We start from the raw sequence: 20,108 nt of genomic DNA, 5'->3' as shown, positions 1-20,108 counted from the left end.
TGCATGTCACAAGCAGTTGCATATATTTTCACAGAATGTCACCAGGCACTAAAATCCTCTGTACTTATTTGAGTGGTCTGGGCTTTAATCTGAGATCTAAATAGCTCTCAAATGTCTTACTTTAATTTACTAGAACAAGTTGGAAAGAAGGAAAGTATTGAAGTAGAAGGCTAGAGGCAAATTTTCCAATGACATGCTATTCACAGCGATAGATGCATAGTGACATTACATTCAAGGAAGTAGAACTGATCTCTCTATAATCTCACTATTAAATAGTGGAGATATATCACTGAAAATGTAAAACCCATGCTGAGGACATCAACTTCTAATGGGATTATAAGTATTCCAACCATTATTTGTCAAACATGAACATAAATGTTCATTCTTTCAACCATGTCCATCCCTTTTACAGGGCAAATGATAAAAATTGCTTAGCTGCAGCATAGCCTTGAGAGATTCCAGATACATTGCTATATATAGCTACTGCACAATGATACCTGAAGATCAATGGGAATATTATTTATTCCCAGCTGCAAGAAAGGGTTGGCAAATGGATCCTTTCAATACGTGATTGACACTAAATGTACTTCTACCATAATATAGGTGACAAAATGTGGAAGGTCTCCCAAGGGATAGAGCTTTGGGCCAGCTGAAGCAATAATTCGCCAAGATAAGGTATACCATTGTTCAGAAGGTAATAAGCAGTTTAACAGAACAGTTAGTTAAGACTTCTTAAATTAGTTATATAGTGAGTTCATTAACATAACACATGGTATGTTTTGAAGGTTACACATAAGATTAACCACATAGAATCCCACTCAATAGAAAATGATACAGTTTCTTCTCACAGTTTCTTTAGCAGGACCTTTGCATCTGACAGAGGTGATTCATCAGTTCTCAGTAGAGTGGATACATTCTGCAGATACTGGCTTGCATTTCTTGCATAAAGTCTTCCTCATACATTCTGATTTTACAACATAAATCTTGAATAGTTGTACATTAGAGCAATGGGTAGCTGATGAAAACACATGGTGCTAACCAAAACAATGAGACCCTCTCCTTTCACACATGCGCCAAGGGACCCTGGGTAGCTGGATTAGTAGTACAGATGACAATTATACAGGTAATATATCAAAACAATTACATGGAAAAATAAACTGGGCACCAGGGTTATAGCTCAGTTGGCAGAGAACTTTTCTCTCTAAGTTGGTTTTGACAATGACATTTTAATCAAACAACAGAAATAACAGAGCTTTCCAGTCTTTTATGTGAGGTACAAAGTACATTCCTGGTGAAAATGGTCAAGCAGTTAAGTTTCTTCCCCTGGATTATCTCTTATTTTCTTATGTCTCCTTACTGGGTTACAATTATAAAAAGGAATATATAAATTTGGGTGCTTTTCATTGAAAATAAAGTTAAAAGTCTAACTGCAACATTCATTTTTAATGGGGATCTTTTACTCAGCATCTTCCACTCCCTCATTTCTTTTACTTCACATGCCTTTGACTTTGCAATGAATCTCTAAATTGTTTCTTTGAAATCATGTCTTAAGGTAAAGATGAGCCTTTCCTTCAGGAAAGGCCACCCAGAGACTGACCCACTTCGGGATCCCTCCCATATACAGTTACCAAGCCCAGACACTATTGTAGATTGCAATAAGTGCTTGTTGACAAGAGCCTGATATAGCTGTCTCCTGAGGGGCTCTGCCAGTGCCTAACAAATACAGAAGTGGATGCTCACAGCCATCCATTGAACTGAGCAAAGGGTCTTCAATGGAGTAGCTAGAGAAAGGACCCCAAGAGCTGAAGAGGTTTATAGCCCCATAGGAGGAACAACAATATGAACCAACTAGTACTCCCAGAGCTCCCAGGGACTAAACCACCAACAAAAGAGTACACATGAGTGACCCATGGCTCTAGTCACATATGTAACAGAGGAAGGCCTTGTCTGTTGGACATCAATGGGAAAAGAGGCCCTTGGTCCTGGGAAGGCTCTTTGCCCCAGTGTAGGAGAATGCCAAGACAGGGAAGTGGGAGTGGGTGGGTTGGTGATCAGAAGAAGGGAGGATGGGATAGGGGTTTTCAGAGGGGAAACTAGGAAAGGGGATAACATTTGAAATGTAAATAAGAAAATAAAAATATTTAAAAATAAGATGAATATAAGTAGAAAGGTCATGTCTCAGTCTTGGCACACACAGAGGGAATATGATGAAGTGTATTAGAATTGAGGGCAGGAGGTAGAAAATAAGTATTTTCAATACACAAAATTAGCCTGAAATCTAAAGTTACTCCTGTCACTTGATGCCAGAGATCCTGTCTAATTTTGAGACATGGAGAAATAAGGAGGAAGTACAGAGTTAACAGTCAGGCACGGGTGGGGGTGAGGCAGACCTGACTTGTCATCAACAGTGAAAGTGCCAGAGGCTGCTTCTGCCTGCTGACAGAATAGACACTGTTCACTCTCCCACATCTCCCTGCTGTTCTCTTTCTTAATTAGTTAATGATCGAACATTTGCAGTGGACTGTGAAATTAAAACAACATGCTGTCTACTGTAATAACTGAACTTACTGGATAGATTTGTATTTCAGCCTCACTGTGATGTCCTTTTTCTATTTACAACAGAATAAAAAAGGGGGGGGGGACAGCTACAGAGAGGTGTAGGTGTCTGCTGGACAAATAAATAAGTATTTGCCGCATGAGAAACAATTAAATAACCACAGACATATGGGACCTTAGAGACATGCAGGAAGCACAGCAATGACTACTAGCAGACAGAGGAAGATGGTCCAGGGGAATTCCTGTTACAGAAGCCCAGCTCAGAAAGCCAGGTGGTACCTTACTGGTCCTTTGACTACCAAGAGTACTGAGGTTCTCCCAGTGTATGCCATTTGAGGAAGCTTTCCAGGCAATTTTGGTGCAATAATGATGAAGTTTGTAGTTGCCAAGAAATTAGACAATGGAAGAGTGAATTCACAAATGCTGTCTCTTTCCAGCAAGTCAAGAGTAAGCATTACTTCCTAAGCCATAGCAACACTGTCATGAGCTCTAAATACTATCTCAATCTGGAATATTTTATTTCTCACTTTTTTAAATTTTTAAATGCTAACTCTTATAAATATTTAAATTTACTGATTTCTAAAACTAAAAAAGTAGGCCAATTTAAATAGATTCCCCTTTCTTTTCACCATCTTTACAATAAGATCCATAATACAAATAAGAAGCTTAAGGGAAATCACATACTAAATTTTAAGGAAAATGGGCTGCCTATGAACAATGCAATGCAGACTATAGTGTGCAAGAGAGCCCTCCCCTCCAGCAGTCAGAGCAAGGAGTGTTTACACGTGTGACTCACCAAACCCAGACACTATTGCATATGCCAGCAAGATTTTGCTGAGAGGACCCTGATATAGCTGTCTATTGTGAGGCTATGCCAGTGCCTGGCAAACACAGAAGTGGATGCTCACAGTCATCTACAGGATGAAACATAGGGCCCCCAATGGAGGAACTAGAGAAAGTACCCAAGGAGCTGAAGGGGTCTGCAACCCTATAGGTGGAACAACAATATGAACTAACCAGTACCCTCAGAGCTCGTGTCTCTAGCTTCACATGTAGCAAAAGATGACCTAGTCTGCCATCATTGGGAAAAGAGGCCCCTTGGTCTTGCAGACTTTATATGGCCCAGTACAGGGGAATGCCAGGGCCAAGATGTGGGAGTGGGTGGTTAGGGGAGGGGGGAGGGTATAGGGAACTTTTGGGATAGCATTTTAAATGTAAATGAAGAAAATACCTAATAAAAAACTGAAAAAAAAAAAAAGTAGCTTATAGGAAGAAAGCAATGTTAGCCTTCAAGATCAGAATGGGCTGTAAAAGTTACTTTTATTCCCTGAAGTGATTGTCATCTCAAACCACACTGCCTCTCTTTCTAACTTAAGCCTAGTGCTGGAAGCTTCTAGCCTCCGTACCATCTAATCTAGTCCTAGAATGTTTTCAGCTTCGAAGCCTTACTGCTGGATAAGCTCACCCCTTCCTTGCTCTTTGTGATCTCAGAATGGCTGATTCAACTTGGCTGTTCTGACTCTAACTTCTCTTCCAGATGATTAATTCAATCTGACATTTCTTTCAGATTCTTCTGAATTATTCTTCTTGGCCTAAAACTAGCTCTATGAGTATGCGCTCATCTTCTGTGAGTATGCTCTCATCTTCTGACTCCTCACTCTCTGGCTTGCTCTGTCCTCAGCTTTGTCCAGTGTGTTCTCTCTCTGCAACATATCTACATTGTCCTGGAAAAACCTTCTCCTTCTCCTTCTCTGTCTCCTCCTCCTCCTCTTCCTCTTCCTCTTTCTCCTCCTCTTCCTCCTCCTTCTTCCCCCTCTTCTTCCTCCTCCTTTATCCTCCTCCTCCTCCTCTCTCTCTTTCTTTTCTTTCTACACTTTTCTTTCTCTTAAGTAGCTTCCCTTTTCTCTCTCGTCTCATGAGAGTTAGGCATATCATTTTCAATCAAGTCTTTCACAGATTCATCACTTTGTCACTCAATTAGATATGAGTTCCAAACTTAGGGGCTTCCTTCAACAAACTAACTTTACTTTGGTTGTTTGGGATTAAAGGAGAGTATAAGGACATGCCTGTATTCCACTCAGAGAAATTAAATGTATGGGCTAAGGGGAGCCAAACTCCAACTAGAAACAGGTTTTTGTTGTTGTTGTTGTTGTTGTTGTTGTTGTTTTATAAATAAAAATCTTGTTGTTCACAATGTGATCAACAATTCCTGCAACAAATAGCATTAACAGGTAGATACTTCTTTGAACCTATCTAGTAAAAGTAGGTATGAGAAGAAAGGCCGTGAAAAAGAAAATCAATAATGGGTTAGAGAGTTTAGGAAATTAACAACTTACCCTTGCAATAGGAAAGAAAAAAACTTTAACCCAAAACATAGGGATCCAATAAAGAAATGGAGGAGAACTCAGTGATAATCATTAGCTCTTGTGCATGTAGTATACATCTCCATTAATATATTGGAATCATTAACCATTTTAAGATTAAGAGGAAATTAAGATTAAGAGATTAATCAGATTCTGGGCTTACCTATAAAATTAGAGGAAAATTGTTCAATATTTTAGGAAAACCATGTTTTAAGTGTCAAAAAATAAGGAAATAAAATATAGTGGCAGTTGTCCTTTAATATGTGACTGAATGGATAAACCCAAGTTCTACTAAAAATAAACTGGTATGTGATGAAGAGTTTGGAACAATAGAGAAAAAAAGAGTGGTTTGTGCAGTATGGAGAGAGGCAGAACTAGACATATGATAGCAATGGCAGATGAGAGACAGGGATGGTGGAAAGGCTGTTATCACTGCTCATTAGGGTCAAGGCGATGATGTACAACAGCCTGGAGCTTATGGAAACACAGAGTCAGTCCCCAAACCTGACATTGACTTGTGGAATCACTCTGACTCTGGGCAAAGAAAGAAGCCCAGGATGAAGAAAGGTTTGTTTTCTGAATTTGACCACTTTGAAGGCCCATGGTTGTTTGCAAAGCCACTGCAGTCAATGTTGGTGTGTGTGGTCTGAGCTGCTGCTCCCAGGATGGGATGTAGCATGGGGTCCATGTGGATGTATGCAGTATGTACCACACAGACAAATGACTTGGTGTGGCCTCAGGCTCTGTGGCCTCAGGGTAACCTCCTGATGTAAGTGGCATGTGTAACTATCTAAGGTCATGTTGAGGTACATGACCCCTGTAGCTAATCAGGGTTGACGGCTCTGATACTGCCAGGGGTCATGTTTATGTCTGAGGCCTTTGTTATAACCTAAGCCCACTCTGATGTCCTCGGTCTGGTCTGCTGACTGAAACCATGTTAATGTCCAAGAAGTTTGGAGAGCACCCCCACCACCACAACTGTCCACTCCACACCAGTCAGTGTAGGCAGTAGTGTAGGTGTGGGAGAAACAAACCAGTAGTGCCCCTAGAAATTTCACTATTCTCTAGGGAGTATGTGGACAACAGAAAATCAATTTGTTCTTTAATTTTTATGGAGAAGGGGTCAGTGGTGTGGTGGACACTGGAAGACTGGAAGGTGAGTGACATTAGGGTGCATGATGTGAGGTTTCCAAATTATCAACTAAATCAATCAGTTAATTAAAAAATAAGTGACAGAATGGCAGGGTTCAATTTTTGAGATATTTAAACAAACTCAACCTTTTCTCTCCTCTGTAAAGTAATTCCAAGATAACGATGCTCATTACACACTTGATGCAATTGTGTAAATGTCATTTTCACTTAGCATTGTAATAGATTTTGCTTCAAAAGTCTATCAAGGGCTCTCAGTAACAGTTTGTCAAATGACAATGAGGAGTAAAAGGCCAAGGAGGAGACATGTGAGGAGTCTGTGAAGTAAGTCAACTCCTGATCACTGTCTACAGTGATGGAGGGTCAATGACTTCATGGGTTAAGGAAGATGAATCTGTACTAAGCATGAAACAGATGGAACACCTTAAGGGTGTAATATAGATGGAGACTCAGAACAGACGGGTACAGAAGAAAAAACAGGTGTTTGAGAAATGGATTTCAGAGTGTTCTCCAAGGATATCACTTTATCCTTGGAGAGTGAGAAGAAATCCATTTTAAAAAATTAGGAAGACACTCATGGTTGAAATGATCAACTTTAGAATCACTCTGCACCAAACTAAGAGATGAGGAAGGTGTGTAAGGTGTGGAGCTGTATCCCTGTGTGATGGGGTGAGGATGAATTACATTGAATTAAACTTATCTACCGTCAACTGCCCATCCAGATCGTGACTTCACCTAATGCCTCTAACCCGATATGAAAATATCTATTTTGCTCACATATTTGGAAAATAGTATCTCATACTGTTTTATGTGATTATGTATTTATGTTGCCCTCTTACCATTATTGAACACTATCACATGAATTATGAAATTAGCATTAGTTCTCTTTAAAACCTATACCTTATGTGAGAAATCAAGGTATGCATTGCAAATATGTAAATATAGCTAGGAATGGGTACATATGGGGTGATATTCTAAGAATATGAAGGTCAATTAGGCATAATAAAAGGTAAATTAAACCATTTACTGCTACCAATATTGTTTTATAGTAAGAGCACTAATTTTACAAGGCATAGAGAAAAGAGAGTCAGTGTGTATAATGTCCTACAATGAAAATGAAACATACAATAGTGGGCCAGTTTGAGATTATAAAGTAAACAAGAGAGCATTATCTTCAACATATAACACAGGTTTTCACAAAAACCCGATTGTTACACTGACATGTATACTTCTAGCACAAAAGAAAATGGGAATCTTTATAGGAAATGACAGGGTTTCAGTTTTCTTCTCTGTACTTAAACTTAAGGGAGCAGACTTCTGCAACTTACTCTAAATTGCACCCTGAGAAGCAGGTGTTCATAACCGCCATATTGAATAATCATGTGATATAAGGCCGAATTATTGTTTTTCTGTGTATTAGTGATGACTGAATCCACAATTATTTGGTTGTGTAACCATAATTCTCTTCACAGAGGACCAACAGTGGAGTTACAGGCAACTTCACCTGATAAATCTTTGGGTCACTTGAGGAGCTGGCCTGAGACAGAGATTCAATCATTATTTTAGGTCTTTACACTCCTATCATCTCTCACTTTATTGGAGTCACAGATTATTTTTCTAAGTCACATGTTCTCTGTAACCCCTAAGCCTCCCCTATTTCTACCTGTGAAGAGAAGTCAGATACACAGCAAATGGAAAGACTCCTAATGAATATCACTGTTTAGTTTAGAGAAACCAAGATGTTCACAATCTTCCAGAAGTTGCAATTGGGCAGCTAATATGTATTTTGTGAGTCTGAATGCTGATCATGTATGTTGAGGAATAACATCCATTTGTCCCTTTGGCTTAGGAATTAAAAACTCAGCAGCAACCCCCTGGATGTGCTTTTTTGCTTGCTTGAGCTTGTTTGTGTTTCCTTTGGCAGAAGTAAAAATTTTACCCTGCCAAAATCCACTGGACTGTATGGTTATTTTTCTGGGCTCACAGAACCATTTCTCACATCTTCTTTTTGCCATGAAGATTGCTGGAATTCAAATCGGGTTATCAGGCTTTGGGACAATCATCTCTGCCCACTAAATGATTTGTTAGCATTGTTGTGGATGGACCTTAGGACTTAGGCACACACTTCACCACTAGCTGTATTTCTAGCCCTTCTTCATGTTGTTTTGTTTTAAATCATAGAAATAAGTATCCACAGGTATTTTTCAGCACCAAAACAAGTAAGTACACATCAATAAAACAAATGAACACAGGCAACTCACCACTTTCTGTGACACTTGCAGTGGGAGAATCCCTAGTATTTTTCATGTTTTCTCTACTGGTGTTAACAGAGCTGTACTTAAGTCACAGAAACTACATTTAAGGAGATAACAGGAGACAAATCTAGTTTAGTCTGGAATCTCATCCTCTAGGGAGACTAAGGCAGGAGGATTTCATATTTATGTCAGCTTAGGGCCTTAATACTAGCCTGTGCAATTAAGAGAGAACTCCTGCTCTAATGAAGACATAAAACAGTAAAAGAAAGGTCTTAATATACCATTAATATATAACTATATGAAACTGAATGAATCAATAATTAACTATTATTTTCTACCCATAAGTAACTTTCTAAAATAAAATTCACAATTGTGCCAACATTTCATTGTCTTATTTTCCTTCCCAGGAATCTCTCCTATCTGTCACTCCCACCCCTCACAAGAGCCTCTCTTTCACCATTGCCCAAGGAAATGGGAAAGAAGAAAGGAGAAGATGAAGGAAGGAACTAAGTCCTGCAGGCAGCACTTTGCATTTTTCCTCTTGAAGTATCAGCTACAGCTGCAATGAGGGGAGATGCTCCCTCCTGTGAGTCTAGGGGCACAGACTAAAGAAAACTGAGAAAGTACCAAAGTTCTTTGAAATCTTAATAACATCAAAAATAAGATTTGTGCAATCTAGCTGTTTATCTTGATAGAAAATTTATAGTGAATGTTAATTTGTTCCTATTAAATGCTAAACCAAAACTAATTCTATCAAGGTAAATTTCTCTCACCTATTTGCATTCCTAGAATAATTTAAATAACTTTCAAAGTGGCGAATGTAGATCTCAGAACTTACCTGACTGAATCAGGGGCATGTGCTATCTCCATGCTTCTGGAGTACAGAAAATCAAAAGCCAACTTTGAGGAATGTAACATGAGATGAAATAAATGAAGTGTAGACTTCCTATTCACATAATCAATAGACATTCATTTTCATCTAACATTGTCTTAGATTCTATAAAACCATTACTCCATACAATACATACATATTTATTTATATATAAAATCATTACTTCAAACTATATATATACAATATATAATATATACAGTGTATGTATACATATATTGCCTGAATTACTGATTATATATGTTTATATGTATCATTTTTATACTAAAACCAGATGATTTTGTTATGAATACAACATTTTTGATATGAATGAATTAGAATAATGCAGTGTTCCTCAGGCTGACTGACTTTAACCTCATGATCTTTCAGTTACAAACCCCAGAATTTTGGATGACACGTGTGCGATAGATACCACATGCATGCAGATTAACTGACAGTTTGATTTGTTAGGTTTACAGCTTCCTCATAAAACACTTTATAAATGGAGTTTATCACTTTTGTTACTTCATATAAAGGCAAAACCACATGTATATGTGCCCGTGTGTGTGTGTGTGTGTGTGTGTGTGTGTGTGTGTGTGTGTGTGTGTGTGTGTGTGTGCACGTGTAGTTTGCTGTCTGGGCTAGGACTGTTGGCAACTATGGCTTCCAACACAACAGTATAGAGCTGAGGGAATGAATGGTGGGCTTCATTTTGTCCCTCCTTATCCTGGAGCAAACACTTTAATGTTTCTCATTGGAATAAAGTGCTGCCTTGCTGCCCAAGTTCATCTCTTATTATCAAGAAGCTTTTTGATAAATAAGCTCATGTTTATTATCTGGCATTAATATTTTATTAAAAATTTTTAATTTGAGGAAGTATCATTACTCATTTTATATTGTCAAGTATCTTGTCTGCATCTATACAGAAAATGAAGACTTTAATTAATCATTGTCTTCCAATCTCAATTCTCTTGAAACTTGAAGTTCATGATACACAATAGTTAATTTGCTCTTAGGCTCTATTCATGGTTGTTTCCCACTACATTGTTTTCTGATATTTTGCTGCTGAATATTTTAGTTTCAAACATTACTTTTACTATGATTTTGACATGACCTTGCATGTTGCTTTTATTATTCAATTAATATGAATCCTTAATAATATTTTATTTGTATTATATAAGGTATTTTATTTAATTCTAATTACTTTGCAGAAATTTTTAAACTCAATTTTAGATTTTTCTGATTTAAATATTAACATGCACTCCCTCTCACTTTAAGGAAGTTTTAAACAGCCTTGTCTTCTGTGTTTTAGTAATGTTCAAGATTATTTTGACGGGAAGGCACTCACTACTTATATTACTTTTATTTGTTGAATTTCATTGGCGTTTAGTGTGGGGTCTAAAGTGTAGCAGGTTTCTTACATCATCCAGGTTTATTAAAATAATGCATATGTTCTCATCAAAGTTCAAAGTTGATGTGCTGTGTAATTATTGATCTGAGTTTAATTGTAAGTGGAGGGTTAAAGTCAACTATTATTTGTACGCTTATCTCACAGGAACCATCCTGGGACTACTTAATGAGATCCAATGAAATCTGTTTACATGGTCTATTTATATAATGCTGCCAACTTACCATGTTTGTATGTTTTAAAGTTAAGAAATTACACTGAGCCAAAAATTGCTCATCAGCTAACAATTTTACAGTGAATCAAACATGATTACTGTTTCCTGGTGTTATATTACCATGAAGAGACAACATGATGATGGCAACCTATAGAAGAATGCATTTAATTAGAGGCTTCCCTACAGTTTCAGAGGGTTAGTCCATTATCCTCATGGCAGAGAGTGTGGTGGCAGGCAGGCATAGCACTGGAGCAGCAGCTGAGAACTTGTATCATTATCTGAAGGCAGGAAGCATTCATTAGATAAGGAAAACAAGATTGGGAATGAAGTAAGCTTTGAAACCTCAAACCCACCCACAGAGATACATCTTCTCCAAAAAGGACACACATCCTAATCTTTCCTGAATGATACACCAACTTGTTATCAAACATTCAAATATATAATCCTATGGGGGGCATTCTTATTTAAAACATCACAGTTACCAAATTCAATAGTATTTCTGTTTCTTAGAAATTTACATTTTAATATGAATGCATGCAGCTTTATTTTTATAAAAAACATAAGTTGTAGAGAAAAATAAAAGGAAGGTTAAGAAAGAAACGGAAACAGATAATAAAATTACAAAACATGCATGTTAAAGGCATATATCTGTGTCTGTGATTGTGTTTCCTGACATAAGGATGCCTAGCAACTGAAGTATGCAGGCACATTAACATTTTGAGTCATTTATTAGGTATGTTACCTTAGTATTTGTGTACCCACCCCCAAATCTGTTTACCACCAAATAACAGTAGAGTTCCAAAAGCTTTAGTAATTTCCAATGAGAATTAAATGAGACCATTAATATGAAAATATATTTTGTGTTGCAAATTACTTGAAAACTAGAGATTTCAATCTTTTGTTGTATATTACTTTCATAAGACAATGCTTGATAATATAAGAAGTTTAAATTCTAATGAAAGCTTTTAATCTACCTATAGCTATGATAATTTTTAGAGATTGTTTGTAATTTGAATATTAAGCACTGGACATGCACTTTGCCTTTTTAATGAGGATTTGAGCTTAGTAAGAGCTGACATGGTGTTGACTCAAATCAGTCATACAAATAAGAACTGATGGCTTGAAAACTCAGCTAGTTTTATGCTGCGTTTGTTCCCCTGTGCTGCCTTCTAAGTCTGAGTCAAAGGGGAAAACAAGATGAGCATTACTCTGCTGGATTTTCCTTTTGTTGAAAATATTAACAATGGGATCCTGATATTGCAGAAACACTTTTGTACAACGTTTAAAGAGAATAAAACAAGTTTTTCTTTCCTGTAGATGCATAGATAACGTTGGAAAGAGTTAGAGCAATATACATGTGTCACTCCACAGAGGAGCTGTATCTTTTTGTTATTTATTGAATAACCTTTTTGTTAGTACTTTTTAGACTACAGATATCCAAAGGATTTCTACTGGACTTTTCTCCTTTCAACTCCAAGAGAAACACAGCATAGACTATACTGCTATCACATTCAGAATGTCCCACTCACAAGCAACACTTCCCTGCTCATCCTAAATTAGCCTTTGCTGATCAATTATGATCTGACTAAAATCTCTAACCTGTGATATTTGGTACATATAACATCAGATTTTCTATAGCTCCAAGTGTATTATTTAATTTACTTTGGATGGCTACTGTGATTTCTTATTACACATAATAGATTTAAACAACTTAGGGTAAATTTTAAGCTCCTTATAAATTATACTAACCAACCACTTTAATTTCTATAAATCAAAATATAGACTTTTTTCTATATGCAGACATCCAGGGAGACCAGCACCATTTATTGAAAATGCTTTCTTTTTTCCACTGTATATTTTTTTGGCTTCTTTGTCAAACATGAAGTGTGCTTAAGTGTGGGGTTTTATTTCTGGGTCTTCAATTCTATTCCATTGATTAATCTCTGTCTGTCCCTATACTAGTAACATGCAGTTCTTATCACTATTGCTCTGTAGCAGAGCTTGAGGTCAGGGATGGTAATTTCCCCCATCCATTCTTTTATGGTAATAATTGTTTTCGCTATTCTGTTTTGTTTTTTGAGTTTTTTGTTTGTTTTGTTTGTTTTGTTTTGTTTTTGCCTTTCCAGATGAATTTGAGAATTGCCTTTTTCATGTTTTTGAAGAACTGTGTTGGGATTTTGATTGGACTTGCATTGAATCTGCAGATTGGCATTTCAGAAATCATATCTTGCACAAAAATTATGGCTTAGCTAGTGATAATTTCAACTTGCTTTATATAATTGTGTTTAACTTGAGTCATTGTCTGGGTCATTAAGCATTTCTTGGTACTAGGGTGGAGTGTCTGTTGCTTGGGGATGTCTTGGTTCCTGAAACAAGCTGTGGTTTATCCAGTTATCAAGTTCAAACTAAAGACATGCTTGACATAAGATGGAGTCTGAACACAAAATAGAACTAGCTAGACTGCAATGGCTCCATTTTTACTTAATCAATACTGTTAATATGTCTCCCAGTGTGTCCCAGTGTGAGTATGTAGTTGCTGCTTTGACAGATTAGTTGAGAAGGAACATATCCTTGCAATGCCTACTAGAAATCTGCCCTGGGTGTGAATAGAGCCTTTATTTGTGCCTCCTCCAACATACACACTTAATTATCAAATTCTCTGACAATTTCATACATGTAAATAGTGCTTTCTGGTTACTCACTGCCTGATCATTTCTTCTCTTCCTCCCACACCTATCAAGCAATCCCAGAATCTTCCCTTTTCACATTCATGACTTTGGGGTTTGTCTTGTAGCCTACTTGGCTTACTTAGGATCTTCTGTGTGTCTGTTGACTTAGTTTGAAACGACTTTCTTTCCTCACAGAAATAATTCCATTGTACCATATCAAGTCCATGATCTTTTAACCTGAATCACAGATGAGTTTTCCTGCAGATTGTCCTCTTCTGCACTTTCCCTATCACCTAAATGTGACAAGTCTCAGCTGCATCTCTTGAAACTGTTCTCTCACAATAGGAATAATTCCTTTAATGTGAAAAGGATTTTGTCCAAATTTATTTAATAAACTGTTACGTTTTTATCCCTTCAATATTTTTAGGGATTTTCAGGATAAATGAAAATCATTGGCTAGAATTTAAATTTCTATGAATGCCTCCTTTGCATAAAGAGGCATTCCAGGAATCCCAGGTACTTTTGGGAGGGTTCTTATCAGGAAAAGAGGAAGTTGAACTTTTAGCTCTGTCCAAGACTAAGCAACTTTCCCCACTTAGAGAGTGTAGGGATTAGGTTTCCCAGACAAGGTCAGAGAAGGGAAAGCCTCTCTAGTAAAGGGAGTCCCTCATTTTGTGCCCATCTCAGAAAGCAATCCAGAAAAATAGACTGTAACCTTAATTAGTAGGGTCCCAGATGTCAAAATGTGCCTTAACGTTTTACTTACAGATGCCATAGTTGACACATTAGTCTTTAGTAGTGAATTTGTGTTTAGCTAACATGGATTTTTATGTGTTGTCAGTAAAAATACTTATTTTTTTATATCTTCTTTAAATTTGCACTTAATATACCAGGGTGTGGGAATACCCACACCCTACTCAGAAGAGAAGAGGGTGGGGTATGGGAGAAGGATTGTGGGAGGGGGTCACTAGGAGTCAGGCAGTAAGCAGAATGTAAAGTGAATAAGTAAAAAAATAAAATTAAATTTAAAAGTTGCACTTAATAAATATTACAGCATTTGTAAAAACTATAAACTATGAAAGTGAAGGGCACATATTTAATATTCTATATAACAAAATTATTCCTTACATACAATATTGAAAGTGTCATGAAGAAACTGAGAAACCATTTTCTAATCAGGGGTCATTTTGAGAATCCTAGCCCAGTTAGGGTTTTTCTTGTTCTAAAACTCAAGTTTCTATTTTTTTTTTTTTTCAGATTTGGCTGCACTACAATCAGTAACTATGAAGTGTTCTGTAACAAGATTTCCATATTAGCTTTTTAAAATCATAACTGCCTTGTTTTGCTTCTGTACCAGGCTTCTTACAAAATACATACATATTTACATATACATGCATACACCATCCTATTCTAGGTCAACATTAAAGCAAGTAAGCAAAAACAAGTAAAGTTTGTTCAAAATCAGGTACACTTAGTAGATAATGATCCTCCCTCTTCAAAGATCTGCTGAATATTGCATCTAAAAATTTTAATGACAAATTTCCTGTGATAGACAATAATGCCTGATCTTAGCTGTAAATCTAATGTCTCCAAAGAAGACTATGATGTATAGACTGATTTTATTGTGGCAATGCTAACTACTGGGCAAAACACTGTCCTCTGCATCACCCTGCACCAGGGCCCTCCCTAAACTGTTGGGTTATTCCTCTACTTTGCTTGGTTAAAGTAGACCAGATTTCTCAAATTTCTTTTCTACAGGAAAATCCCCTTAGAAGGAAAAACTTCTAAGTCTGGCTGCCAAAGGCATGTGACGTCCTGTACAGCAGCTAACGTTGAAATGCTGTCTTGTATGATAGCCTGAAACAGACCAATTTTTCCCAAAGTGAAGCCACTGAGAACACCATGGGAGCCTAGGAAAGTAACTGTCTAGGTAACAAAATGTCTCTTCACCTTTAATTGAAAGAGAAGACATTTAGATTATACTTCAAGCTATAATTTATCCTTTTCAGATTTCTAATAGTTTTGAGGGTTATCAGCTAAACATCAGCTGCCTGGTCAATGTATTTCACAAATGAAAACAATGCCTTACTTTTTGTAGAGCTATTAGGTCTCTTGGTGAGAGATAAGCTCACAGTAACAGATTTCATATGTAAGTTTTTACTATTCTTTAATTTAGTGAATCATGTTTTGCAGTGCCTCCTTTAAGAAATCTACAGTCTTTTTTCACAATAAATGCTTTAATGGAAAAAAAACAAGATCTAAGGATATGGAAGTTTAAATAAATTATAAAAGGTCTAAAAATTATTTAAGATATATAAATACAAACTTATGAGGATCTGATAAAGTAACTTAGGATACAAAAAATAAAACTTAAAGATATTACATGTCAAGATCAAGAAATCAATTTTTTAAAATTTCTGATACTTAAAAATATATCTTATCATGATGAAGACACACTAATCCAATCTAGTTCAAAATCAATTTTGAGTTCCTCAAGCTTTTACTATAACTCAGATATGAATCTACTGCAGTAATTTACTGATCCTTTTGTAATATAAAAAAAGTCATGTAAACTTAAGATTCTTAGGTTCCTTAACTTTATCTTCTGTCTCTAGTCTATATCTGTCCCAGCAGATTTCCACTTACCTGACAGATACCATCTAGAAATTAGCTTCAGACTCAAATCTGTTCCAAAAGCAATTTCCACCAGGCCAGCCCCAGGGAGTCATACAAGACTGGAGAGCACTAGACTTGCTGAAAAGTAAGATGAAATAGTTAAGGTCATTTGATTATTCCCTGTTTCTTCATCTGGGTTATAGAACCAGATCATTCTGATGAGTACCCCATTGTTAAAATCTCCTTCTGGCTCTTCCTGGCCTTTGACTAACATTCCCACCTTCCTGGAGAGTGAGGTCCTAATTTCAGTTGAGAAGGAAATGCGTAAGAGATTATGTTGCTCCTTACCCAGGAATGTTAGGTTAAAAGGAAACTCCCTGATCTTAGGACTCTTTTCTTCCTAATCTGTTGCCTTGTTCAGCCTCAATACAAGTGATTGTGCCTTCTCTATTGCATCTTGTTTTGTCATGTATAGTTGTTGTATCTTGGAGATTTGCTCCTTTCTGAAGGGAAATGGAGGGGGAGCAGATCTGAGAACCTGGGGGAGGAGGTGAAATGGGCTGAGTGGAGGGAGGAGAGATTGTCATCAGGATATATTATATTAAAGAATAATCTATTTTCAATAAAAAGCAAAGTCAATAAAGGCAAAAGAAAAGAAACTCCCTAATAAAGGGGACAAAAATGCAATGTATAGTACATACTGACATACCAGGACACACACTGGCCGCTTGGCTCCCTCATTATCAAAAGGCCATCTGTTACACATTCTCCACTATGTTCATAGCAGCCTTGTTTATAATAGCCAGAAGCTGGAAAGAACCCAGATGTCTCACAACAGAGGACTAGATACAGAAAATGTAGTACATTTACACAATGGATTACTACTCAGCTATTAAAAACAATGAATTCATGAAGTTCTTAGGCAAATGGATGGAACTAGAAAAATATCATCCTGAGTGAGGTAACCCAATCACAAAAGAACACACATGGTATGCCCTCACTGATAGGTGGCTATTAGCCCAGAAGTTCAGAATACCCAAGATACAATTCACAGACCAAATGAAGCTCAAGAAGAAGGAAGACCATAGTGTGGATACTTCAGTTCTTCTTAGAAGGGGGTTAAATTACCCATGGGAGGAGATACAGGACAAAGTTTGGAACAGAGACTGAAGGAAAGGCCATCTAGTAACTGTCCCACCTAGGGATTCATCCCATATACAGACACTATTTTGGATGCCAACAAGTGCTTGCTGACAGGAGCCTGATATAGCTGTCTCCTGAGAGGCGCTGCCAGTGCCTGACAAATACAGAAGTGGATGCTCACAGCCATCCATTGGACTGAGCACAGTTCCCCAATGGAGGAGTTAAAGAAAGGACCCAAGGAGCTGAAGGGTTTGCAGCCCAATAGGAGGAACAACAATATGAATCAACTAGTACTCCCAGAGCTCCCAGGAACTAAACCACCAACCAAAGAGTACATATGGAGAGACTGAAGGCTTCAGATGCATATGCAGCAGAAGATAGCCTTGTCGGACATCAGTGAGAGGAGAGGCTCTTAGTCTTATGAAGGCTGAATGCCCTAGTGTAGGGGAATTCCAGGACTGGGAAGCAGGAGTGTATGGGCTAGTGAACAAGGGAGGTGGGGTGGCATGGGGGGGGCGGGCGTTGGAGGAGAAATGGGGAAAGGGGATAAAATTTGAAATGTAAATAAATAAATTATTTAATAAAAGAATAAAAATTTAAAAAATGTAGACCAAAACTTATTAACAGGTAGTTTCATTAGCTACCCTGGTTCTACTTAGGGTATTTTATCTGCTCTATGCAGAGCAAAGAGAATTATGTACAACACTTGGAGATGCTTGTTTCCATGCTAACCAATCAGATACAATTTGAGAGTCCCTGACTATGGTAATAAATAATCTCAAAATTAAATACTTAGACCAACAGTAGGGAAAAATTGGTATCAATTACTGTTTAACTGGTCCCCCTGGTTATCCACCCTTTTCTTAGCTGATGTAGGTCCCCTAATCCTCCTAAAGTTGTTCATCCTGAATGGTGTATGTACATTTCAGTGTCTCACAAATTCTTTCCTATTAGACAGAAAATGTTAAAATATTTCCACTTTCCCAGTTCCATTAACCAGTATGGAAACTAGAAGTGGGTATTCTATAAGGACTTGGAAGAAACACATAAGATAAGGGGGGAATAAGAAAGCACCACAACTCGGTTTTGTGATCAGGACCGATGTCTATACTCTACCTTAGTTTCGGTTTGTGTTTACTATAAAACTTAAGTTTCTGTTTTCTGGGATTGGTTTGCTCCCACCTGTAACCATTAAAATTTTCTGTAACAAATATTCTAGGAAGATTTAACTGCTTTGTAAATATGAACTGACTGGTCTCATTTTTATAAAGCATACTTGGTTTGAATAACTCCCTACCTTGTGTTTTATTACCTTAAATTATACGTATTGGAGATTATCTCAGGGGTGATCTTTTGAATGTCATCTTAGGGGGAGACAGCCACTAAATCAGCTCTCATCTTCACAGTATAAAGTTTGCTCTGACTTGGCCATAATTTGTGGGTCATTGGTTTTTCCAACTTATTTCTCACTAAGAAATTGTACTGAGTTAAATAAAATACACTAAGAACAATACATACCAATGAATAAATGAATAAATAAATAACATTCAATGAAAAACTAATACTGTATATATTTGGGTTTCAGTAAGTCACAATATTCTTTTTTTTTTTTTTAGGTATTTTCCTCATTTACATTTCCAATGCTATCCCAAAAGTCCCCCATACCCTCCTCGCCCCCACTCCCCTACCCACCCACTCCCACTTTTTGGCCCTGGAGTTCCCCTCTACTGGGGCATATAAAGTTTGCAAGTCCAATGGGCCTCTCTTTCCAGTGATGGCCGACTAGGCCATCTTTTGATACACATGCAGCTAGAGTCAAGAGCTCTGGGATACTGGTTAATTCATAATGCACAGGGTTACAGATCCCTTCAGCTCCTTGGGTATTTTCTCTAGCTCCTCCATTGGGGGCCCTGTGATCCATCCAATATTCTTATTTAGGGAATTTTATATTCCCTGCCATCAAAGAGCTGGTAAAATGACTTGAGGAGCTTAGGAGGATTGAAACCCCATAGGAAGAACAACATCAGATGGCCAGACCACCCAGAGCTCCCAGGGACTAGACCACCAAACAAGGAGTGTACAGGGAGGGATCCATGGTGCCAGATACATAGGTAACAGAGGATGGCCTTGTCTTATATCAATGGGAGGGGAGACCCTTGGTCCTGTGGAGGTTTGATGCCCCAGAGTAGGGGGATTCTGGAGTGGTGGGGTGTGAGAGGGTGGGCAGGTAGGTGAGAACCCTCATAGAGGCAAGTGGGATATCATTTGAGAAGTAAAAAATGGAATGATTAATAAAAGAATAATAAAGTGAATATGAAATATTAAAAAAACAAAGTCATTTTCATACATACAGAATGGGTATCAGAAGTTTTGGATCATAAAATGAATACATGGTCATCTTTATAAGATATTGCTCAACATTTATAAAACTGATTAAGTTTCCAGTAGCTATACATGGCAATTCCAGTTCCAAACAGTTACACTGATCATATTGGGGCTATACTTTTTAGTCATGATTTGTACAGTTGTATTGCTATTACATTATGACTATTATTTCACTAGAGAATAATAAAATTAAGCTTTTGAAAGCATCATTTATTTAATATTAGAAGTGTCCCTTAACGGTGCTTTTCCAATGAGACTTACACACACACACACACACACACACACACACACACACACACACACACAAACACACACTCTTTATGAGTTTCCAGAAAACACCCACTAATAAAAAAACTTTTTCTAGTCCTGTGAAAAGTCTAAGCCTGTATTTTCACAATTTTGTCTCCTTTTTTCATGCAGCTTCAGTTTCATTCATCTCCAAATATGCAGGCATTGAGAGGAAGACAGTAAAATTGTCACAA

Source organism: Mus musculus, chromosome 7 (genome assembly GCF_000001635.26).
Source record: "Mus musculus strain C57BL/6J chromosome 7, GRCm38.p6 C57BL/6J".
In the NCBI taxonomy this organism is placed as follows: domain Eukaryota; kingdom Metazoa; phylum Chordata; class Mammalia; order Rodentia; family Muridae; genus Mus; species Mus musculus.
The sequence above is the reverse complement of the archived record's forward strand: the minus strand, read 5'-3'. Positions refer to the sequence as shown.